We start from the raw sequence: 9,068 nt of genomic DNA, 5'->3' as shown, positions 1-9,068 counted from the left end.
TCCCAAAAATCCTATAAAAATATCTTTTGGACATGACTAAGTACCCACATACTAAAACCAACAAACTGACTGACCACTTCTGTCTTAAGTCTCCTTTTTATATATTCCTAGACATATCTATGGGTTTTTATGTTTTATTTACTTTGGCTTAGCAAAACAGAAAAGTAGCATTCCTTTGAATGTCCTGCATTATAATTCAACAATTCTAACACACAGGATATAATTCACAATTCGCTAGTTTTACGACATGCTTCCGCACATACATACGTTAAATATTATTTGATTTTTTACGACAATAAGAGAATAAAAAAAAAACACACATCGACAACATCAATTTAATATTAAAAAAACAAGTAAAAAGAAAAATTACTAAAAGACAAACCCCCCTCATCAATGATGACAGTGGCGAGGTTGGCTGGTTATTGTTGATGATGATGTGATGACCATTGTCCTTTACAAACAGGAATCAATATTATGTTTTTATTATTATTTTCGTATTTTTATTATATTAGATCAAATATAACACTTACAGGTTTCATTGCTATTCGATTCTATTTCTTTTCTTTATTTTTTTTTATTTCATTAAGGGTGGACACTGTTTGTTAAGTTTTATTTCCTTATACTGTCGAGTGTTTTGGTGTAGGCTTACGTCACTTTAATTTTTTATGAGATTTAGATTGAACAGAAGACTCTCTCATGCTAGAAGTACTTAACAATTTTATTTGACAACAATAGATGGAAGATGAATCAAAATTTTATTTTGAAGTAATATAGTTTAACAATAATAGTAACAATAACAGATAATTTTATGGGTTGCTTGCTGTGTTTTAAGGGCTTTAGTAGAGTATTTAACCTAATATTTTTTATACTTACAGATTTATTGTCAAATAAAAAGTGACCATACGTTAGGACAGATTTTAAGAGGATTATTAAATTGTAAAATATTTTTATGGAAAAATTTAATTTTTATTTAAAATATTCTAGGTTAATAATATTGTTTTTATTTTTAAAAACTATTTTTCTTAAATATTAACTTGGAATATTTTAGATATTTTTTATTAACTGGTTATCTTATAATTTCAAAAATATAAAAATTATTTCTATATCTTTAATTTTATCAAGGACCTGCTCCTTTTTTCCAAAACTTAAGAAAAATATATTTTTTTTTAATTTTTTATAATACAGAATGTCCTTAAAAACTATAATAAAATTTAGATTTTTTTTATTTTTTAAATTTAGATTTATCAAAATATTATTAGCTTACAGGAAGTTGATTTAGAAGCAGATTTTGAAAATATAAAAATTTCTGGGGAAATATTTATTTTTAGACATTCTGCACTAATATCCTTTTTTCAAAATCATAATAAACATTTAAATTTTCTTATATTTTCTTTAAATTTATATAGCAAAAAACCATTATAACAAAATAAAACGTAATAATATCCTTTATGTTGTATTTTAATATGGAAAACATGAAATTTATTTATGTTAAAACAATTTTCCTTATAACTAATATTTCTAATGGTTTTTATTACCTAAAATGCTAGCAAATACTTCAATGATTTGATGTATTTATTGCAACCTAAAACAAGTTAATTCAATTTTGTTAAATAAATTCTAGCAAAAAAATACAAAAAACCCATAAAAAGTGCCATAAATCTCTAATCATGATTAATCTGTAATATGCAACCCTTTCTGCTAAATAAAAGAACGTAGTTTTTCTATTTTTTTCTATAACTGTTAATACTTTAATCATATAATTTATGTTTAGTTTCAGCAATGATACAAATACAATCAGATTATTAAACTTTATTAGAGTTAGTTCTTTTTTGTTCCTTAGCATTGTAGTTGATATCCTTTTAACGAGTAGTAAATGTTTTAATAAGTGGTCATTGAAGTATTCTGTGTTGGTTTTTACTGCCTACCAAAAGCCACATGTGTTTAAGTATCCTTTTTGGCAAGTGGTCAATATCCGTTGAAGTGAAAAAAGGGTTAATATTTTTATTTATAACAAATGCAGGCTTAAGAACTTAAGCGGAATATTGAATATAGTTTCCTATAACTGGAGTAAATAATTGAATATTGTAATCAAATCAGATTTGAGAAGTAAATGTGAGTGTAATGATTTTTGGAGCCATTTTGAAAGTTGGAACAATTTTGCAATTTTTTGTTTGTGTCACAGGACGTTTAATCTTCCATCAGACTTTTATCGAAAATGTCCATCAGATTAAAAAATAATTGATTTTTTTGAAAAATTAAATTTTTTCTTAAACGGGATCAAAGATTTTAAAATACGTTTATCCTACAGGACGTAGAGTTCAGTAACGATTTCAACACAATTAAAATTTTTGGAAAAATTTAAGTTTCAAAAAAATTTTCTGAATGTCCTTTTTTTAGAATAATTTATTTTTTCTCCAAAATTGATAATTTTATGATATTTTTTTGTTTATGTAATTTTAATATTATTTATATATTAACTTTTAAATACAGCATGGTTGTTTTGGTAGGAAACACAGAATTTCTTCTTGGTGATCTCATATAAAGTCTTGTAACTTTCATTCCACCAGACCGATTTTGCTGATTTTCAATAGCAAACAGCTTAGGACCTTGAAAAATATTTTATATAAATCTTATTATGTTTTTTATGGCAGTAAGGAAGTAGGCGTGTTTTACACACACATATTTTTGATTTAAATTTCAAAACTCAATTAAATAATCTTTAAAATATGCCTTAAATAATTGTATATCATTTGTAGAACTTCTCGACTTTAATTTATTTACTTGTCACTAACTTTAAGTCAATATATTAGCCCTCTTTTCTCCTACTCTTGCACTCAGCTCTTTATCAACAATCTTCATATTGTGTTATCCTTGTTGTTTCACTTTCTCAATGTAGTTATTTGTTTAAGACACAATTAGTTGGCTTTAGCTATTTGTTTTCTGATTATGAAGCGTTAAGAAAACTGTCAACATTTTCTTAAGACACAGCCGCACACACACAACAAAATAAATTTATTGAAAAACTTTTCTTAACATCCTTTCACACATCCTTTTGATTTTTATTATTATTTGTAAATTGATGCTAGACTCTTTCTACTCAACTACTACTACTACTACTTAAGTAAATAAGTCTTGTTAACTCTGGCTGTGTAAGGCTTATCTTGGAGTTTTGTCATTTGAAATGAAAAAATGCCAAGATGCTTAACTTGTAAGACATCCTGCTGTTGTTATCCTTTTAGAGATGCTTTACAACATGTTTGTAGTTTTACTGCTGTAGTCATCGTCACGCACAAAAGGATTTCGAAAAAAAGTACAAAAAGAATCTGTTATCCTTTTACGCCTTACGGTGTGTTAATGATTTTTTCTGTTTTGTTTTAGCAAACAAAATGGTATAAATGTTAAGGAGGAACAATCTCAAATGAAAATCTTGGCTAATTACGAAAACGTAAAATAACAAAATAAAGCGGGAAAATCGGCAGAGCAAAGTTTATGGAAGATGTTTTCTGTTGAAGCACAAAAAAGCCTTAAATGATTTGTAAAATATGTCTGAGGAATTAAATTTCCAACTAAATTAAGAATTTGATTAAAGATCTTAAATACACTTTGGCAAACAGTTAACCAAACAACTTCAGTTAAACCTTGGACCATTGTGTCAATAATGAAGCACACATGACCATTTTAATTTTCTTCTCGAACCACTAATTGCGTGCCAAAATGTAATTTACAGGATAACATCACAATTGTTGTCTTAGATCTGGCCAAACAGCAAAACAAATAAACTCTTAAGCAAACACTTAAACAAAACAAAAACGACGATGACCATTTTAATTTTAATTGAACAGCCAGGCAGGCTTTCTTTTAAACAAAGGGTTAATTCAAAACCCAAGATGTAGTAAACAGCAATCTATACAAAAATGTTAAGCCATTTTGGGTGAGATTATGCTAGAAAAATAAAACAAAAACTTTTAGTTTTATTTTGAAATTATAAACAAAAAGTTTGCTAGTAAATGGGAAGGAGTAACAACTACAAAGGCTTGATAATGATTTTTTGCTTTTGTTTAAGCATAAAATGTGTTGACATTGATAAATTATTTTGCATTTAGTATGGCGTGATTTATCGCGCATCAAATGACACATTGACACGTGTCCTGTTAACTTAAACTTTGGCTATTTTTAATTAAATGCAAATAAAAATGACCAATTGCCACTAGCAAGCCAAAATGCTTAAACAATTTTTGTTTTGTTTACACTGAAATAGAAATAAGGGAGTTTATAAATTTAAATAAATAATTAATTCCCTTTAAACTTAAACTTAAATTTCGATTTAAATGAAAATGTCCTTTTTTTTTGTTTAAAAACCTTAAGTTTTTGTTACAAAACTTTTGTTTCTTGTTTGTCTCATTGAGACGGAAGTCAACCTCGAAGATGGTTTTCTTCGATTTTGTATTGTTTTCCTTTAGTTTTCCAGTTCGTTTAATGCTTCGTTGCATTTGGAAACATTAAATCGCATGGAGAGAAATTGTTTAACGAAAGTAGACAGTAAATTAATTGTTGAGTAATTGAAATTTTATTTATATTAGTTTCCGTTTTTCTTGTTTGAGTTTTTTTTTTAAGGAAAATATAATCAACCGTAAGAGACTATTGTCGGATTAAGAGACAACTTTTATTTGTATCCTGTGGTGTAAAAGATTTGTTTATTTTCTTAGTTGTTTGCAGGAAAATGGCCAAAATGATAGATAAAGTTATGGAAGGAAATTCTTCCAAAGTTTTTGACATGAAATAAGGTGTGAGAAGGAAGCCTCTTTGTAGATGGAGAGGTTTGTGTTAAAAACTTGTTGAATTTAAAACTGAATCTGAGTTACTTGTAGACAGTCTTAGGACTATATATAGTCCCAATTTATCTTCAATCTAAATTAATAGTCTCAATATAACTTTAATAATAGGTTTATATACAGTACATACACATTTAGATATTTATACAGTCCACATAGCTTCAATCGTAGGTCTTTATACAGTAAATATTTACATTCAATTGAGCCTTTATACAGTTCACATTTAGCTTCAATCGTAGGCCTTTGTGCAGTCAACATTTAACTCCAACCGTAAGTCTACATCCACCATTAATCTTAGGACTGTATACAGTCCACATTTACATTCAATCGTAGGTCATTATTCAGTCCACATTTGGTTTCAATAATAAGTCAGCATAGTCCCAATGTAAATAGAGAAGGTTCCTGGCTATAAAACTGAACTGAAAGACTCCCCATAATTTCTAACAGAGTTTTAATAATGTATTTCAGCTGAAAATTTGAAATTTGTTTTTTTGAAAGGATCGTTTTCAAATTTGCAATAATAAAAAAAATGTTTGGAAAGGACTTTTTAAAGGGTCCTGGATAAGACTTTGAACAGAAAAGGCCAACTCAATTTGTAACAATGTCTTAAAAATGTATTTTAGCTACAAAATGTTTGCTAGCTTACTTTAATAAAAAGTTTGTCATATATCCTTTTTTGGAAAAGTTATGAATATTCTACATAAAGTATAAATTTAAGCTAGTGACAACTATAAGATCAATAAAAATTAATTTTTTCCATTTTCGCAATATTATAATAATTTTGGAAAGGACTTTCTTAAGGTCCTGTATAAAAATTTTAGCTTCAGGAGACAACACAATTTTTAGCAGAGTCCTAAGAATGCGTTATACTTGAAATAATTATGCTATCGTAATGTAATAAAAATTTTTTCATATATCCTTTTTTTGGAAAATAAAGAAAATTTTAATAAAATTTTAACAAAATATAAATCTAAGATGGTGAAAACCATAAGAATAATAAAAACAAATTTTTTCCTCATTCCAAAAAAATTTAAATTTTTGGAAAGTTTTTTCTTAAAGTCATGGATACAAATTTGAGCTAAAAACGCCAGTACAACTTGTAGCAGAGTCTTAAGAAAGTGTTAGAGCTGAACATTTTTCGCTAACTTAATTTTTAGAAAAGTTTGTCATATATCCTTTTTTTGAAAAGTTAAGAAAATTCAAAATAAGGTAGAAATTTAAGCCAAGAGAAACTACAAGAATAATAAAAACACATCTTTCTATAAATCCCAATAAAGTAAATTTTTTGAAAATGATTTCTTAAGGTCCTAGATAAAATTTTGAGATGAAAACTCGGACACAATTTGTAGCAGAGTCTTAATAATATGATATAGCTGAATATTGTTTGCTTACCTAATTTAAGAATAAGTTTGTCATATATCCTTTTTTTAAAAAATTAAAAAAGAGACTTTACTGGTCCCAGGAAATTAAATTTTAACGATTCACTTTTCATAGTTCTATTTCCCAACTAATTTTGTATAGTAGGTCTGTCTAAGTTTGGATTGAATCATGGTTCTTTCTATTGTATCAATTTAGCTTCTGTCGTAGGTAGTCCCTGAATATCTTCAATAGCTTAAAGTTCTATCATTTTCAAATAGATTCCCTTACTACTAGAACTTATTGAATACTTTGTTTAGAATCCTTTAAGAAAATCACATTTCATTGTGGTTTTCCAAACAAACACACAAAATTCATTTAGCATTTTCAGCACACACAATTGAATAGCACGAACTTAAGTTTCAAGCTTAAAGGATATTCATTGTTAAACAATATTGAATAGATATTTCAAGAAAACTTTGTATGCAAATACTAAGTAATATACAATTGCAAATATTTTGCCAAACGGTAATGGCCATTTTGCCAAAGTAGAAAATTTAAATAAATGAAGGCAAAATAACAATGAAATAAACCTTAAACATTTTGAGAAGAAAGGGCAAGATGATAAAATGCATTATTTTAATGAGATTTTATAGCAGGATGCCAAACCGACATTTTATTTAGTTAAAAGAAATTAATGATAGGAGAGTAAGAATAAAATTGTGGTGTTGAAACCGAAGAAATACTTTTTTTTTAGCAAATTTTAATGGTTTTCTTTGAAAGAAAAATGTATATTTTTTTTTAACTATTTACAATATTTAAATGAGTTTATTTGCACATAAAACTATAACATTTTATTGCCACTTTTTATTTTCTAATTTCTAAATAGTTTGTAGTAATAAAATTGTTCAAAATGTTGACTGAGGGAGTCCTTTAAATGAATGTTTATACAAATGATCAGTTGTACAGTGTTTTAGCATAATATCTTTTGTTATTATACCTTCTTTTTTTTGAGTACTGTTATTTTCTTCTTGTTATTGTGGTGTGTTTCCAACATACAGCATGTGGTCATTAACTTGTTAAAAGTAACATACAATACCCTGGCTCCTTATCCTGTGGCCTTAAACAAAGTCAATAGAGAGCTTTAGCAATGGGTAGTTGGGTAAAACAAAGGTACCCACATAGTAAAAAGTGGCCAGCCACTTTTATGGTTTAACATTGTTGCTGCTCCTTATGTTTAAGACCGGCAATGTATGTCGATATGACAAGAGAGGATGTATGCAAAAGCCTGTTACCCAATATGATTTGCATTTGACAAACGTGTGTATTAATGCCTCATAGTAGTGTTGTTACTCTGTAGGATAATGATTGTCTGCTGACATTGTAACAGAACATGTTAAGAGGCATATGACCGGCAATTATGTAGCATTCTAACCATTCCTTTTTATATGCAACACATCTATGGTTATGTTGTTGACATTGTATGATGTGTTGTGGATATGAGCATCAATTTTGTTGATGACTGTTGTATGCAGATACTTATTGCCTCGTTGTTTTCTTTTTTGTTGTTGTTGTTGCAGTACTTACTGTTTATTTTCATGTTTCTATGTATGGCTGTGTATATTTTGAGGTTTTAACATTGTTGTTTGCAAATGTTTTAAAGCCTCACATTTATGCAACATTGTTTGTTGCTTTTCAGTTTTAGTTGGTAGGGGATTTGTTGTAATGTATTTTTGTGTATGTACTTGAATTAAATTAAAATCAATTAAAATTTTGAAATGGAGTTTTGGCAGAGGGTATAAGAGTATATTTGTTATAGAGCTAGTGTAGGTGACGTAAAGTTGTTAATAAAATAGCATTTTCGAAATGGTAGTTAATAAATATGGGTGTTTGGGCAGCTGTCCATATATCCTCTTTAGAGGGTTTGAAAGAAACATAGTAAGGGATTCATAAAAATTGTATTTAATGCAGAACATTTTGTGGATTATAGAGCCTATGAACAAAAAAGTCTATTAGAGGATCTGCAATTTATATAAACTCTCATCAATCTATATCTATCCTAAAGCCATATTTTTAATTTTCTTAATTTTTAAAAACAAGGTTATATGACAAAATTTATATGAAAATATTCTAGTAACTTTTTTTTCATTTGTAAATTATTCTTATGTCTTTATTACAAATTGTGGTGAATTTTTTTTGATCAATATATTAATCAGGACCTTAAAAATCTATGTATAATTATTTTTAATTGTTCTTATGGTTTTTATTATCTTAATTTTAAATTTTATTTTAAAATTTCTTAACTTTTCAAAAAAGGATATATGAAAATATTTTTTTTAAATTAATTTAGATTTTTTTTTCGTTAACAAAGTATTACTAAGTGTTTGTTACAAATTGTTGCGAACTTTTCAGTTAATTTTTTTACTAGAACATTAAAGAACCCTATCCAAAAATGTTATTTTATTGAAAATATGAAAAAATTATTTGTATTGTTTTTATAGTTCTTATAATCTCAGTTTTATACTTTATTTTGAATTTTCGTGATTTGTCATAAAAAGGATATATGAACAACTTTATATTACATTAGGTTAGCAAACAATTTTCAGCTAAAACGCATTACTAAGACACTGTTACAAATTGTAGTGACTTTTCCAGCTCAAATTTTCGTTCAGGTACTCAAGAAAGTGTGTTTCAAAAATTTTATAGTATTGCGAATTACGAAAAACTTTGTTTTTATTGTTTTTTAAGTTTTCACTTTCTTAGATTTATACTTGATTTAAAATTTTCTTAGATAGTTATATAGTTTCCTATATACAGGCTTTCAAGGTCAGTGATTTGATGTAAATAAAAGATTATTTATATCATTTTCAATATAATCCG

Source organism: Calliphora vicina, chromosome 3, assembly GCF_958450345.1.
Source record: "Calliphora vicina chromosome 3, idCalVici1.1, whole genome shotgun sequence".
NCBI lineage: Eukaryota > Metazoa > Arthropoda > Insecta > Diptera > Calliphoridae > Calliphora > Calliphora vicina.
The sequence above is the reverse complement of the archived record's forward strand: the minus strand, read 5'-3'. Positions refer to the sequence as shown.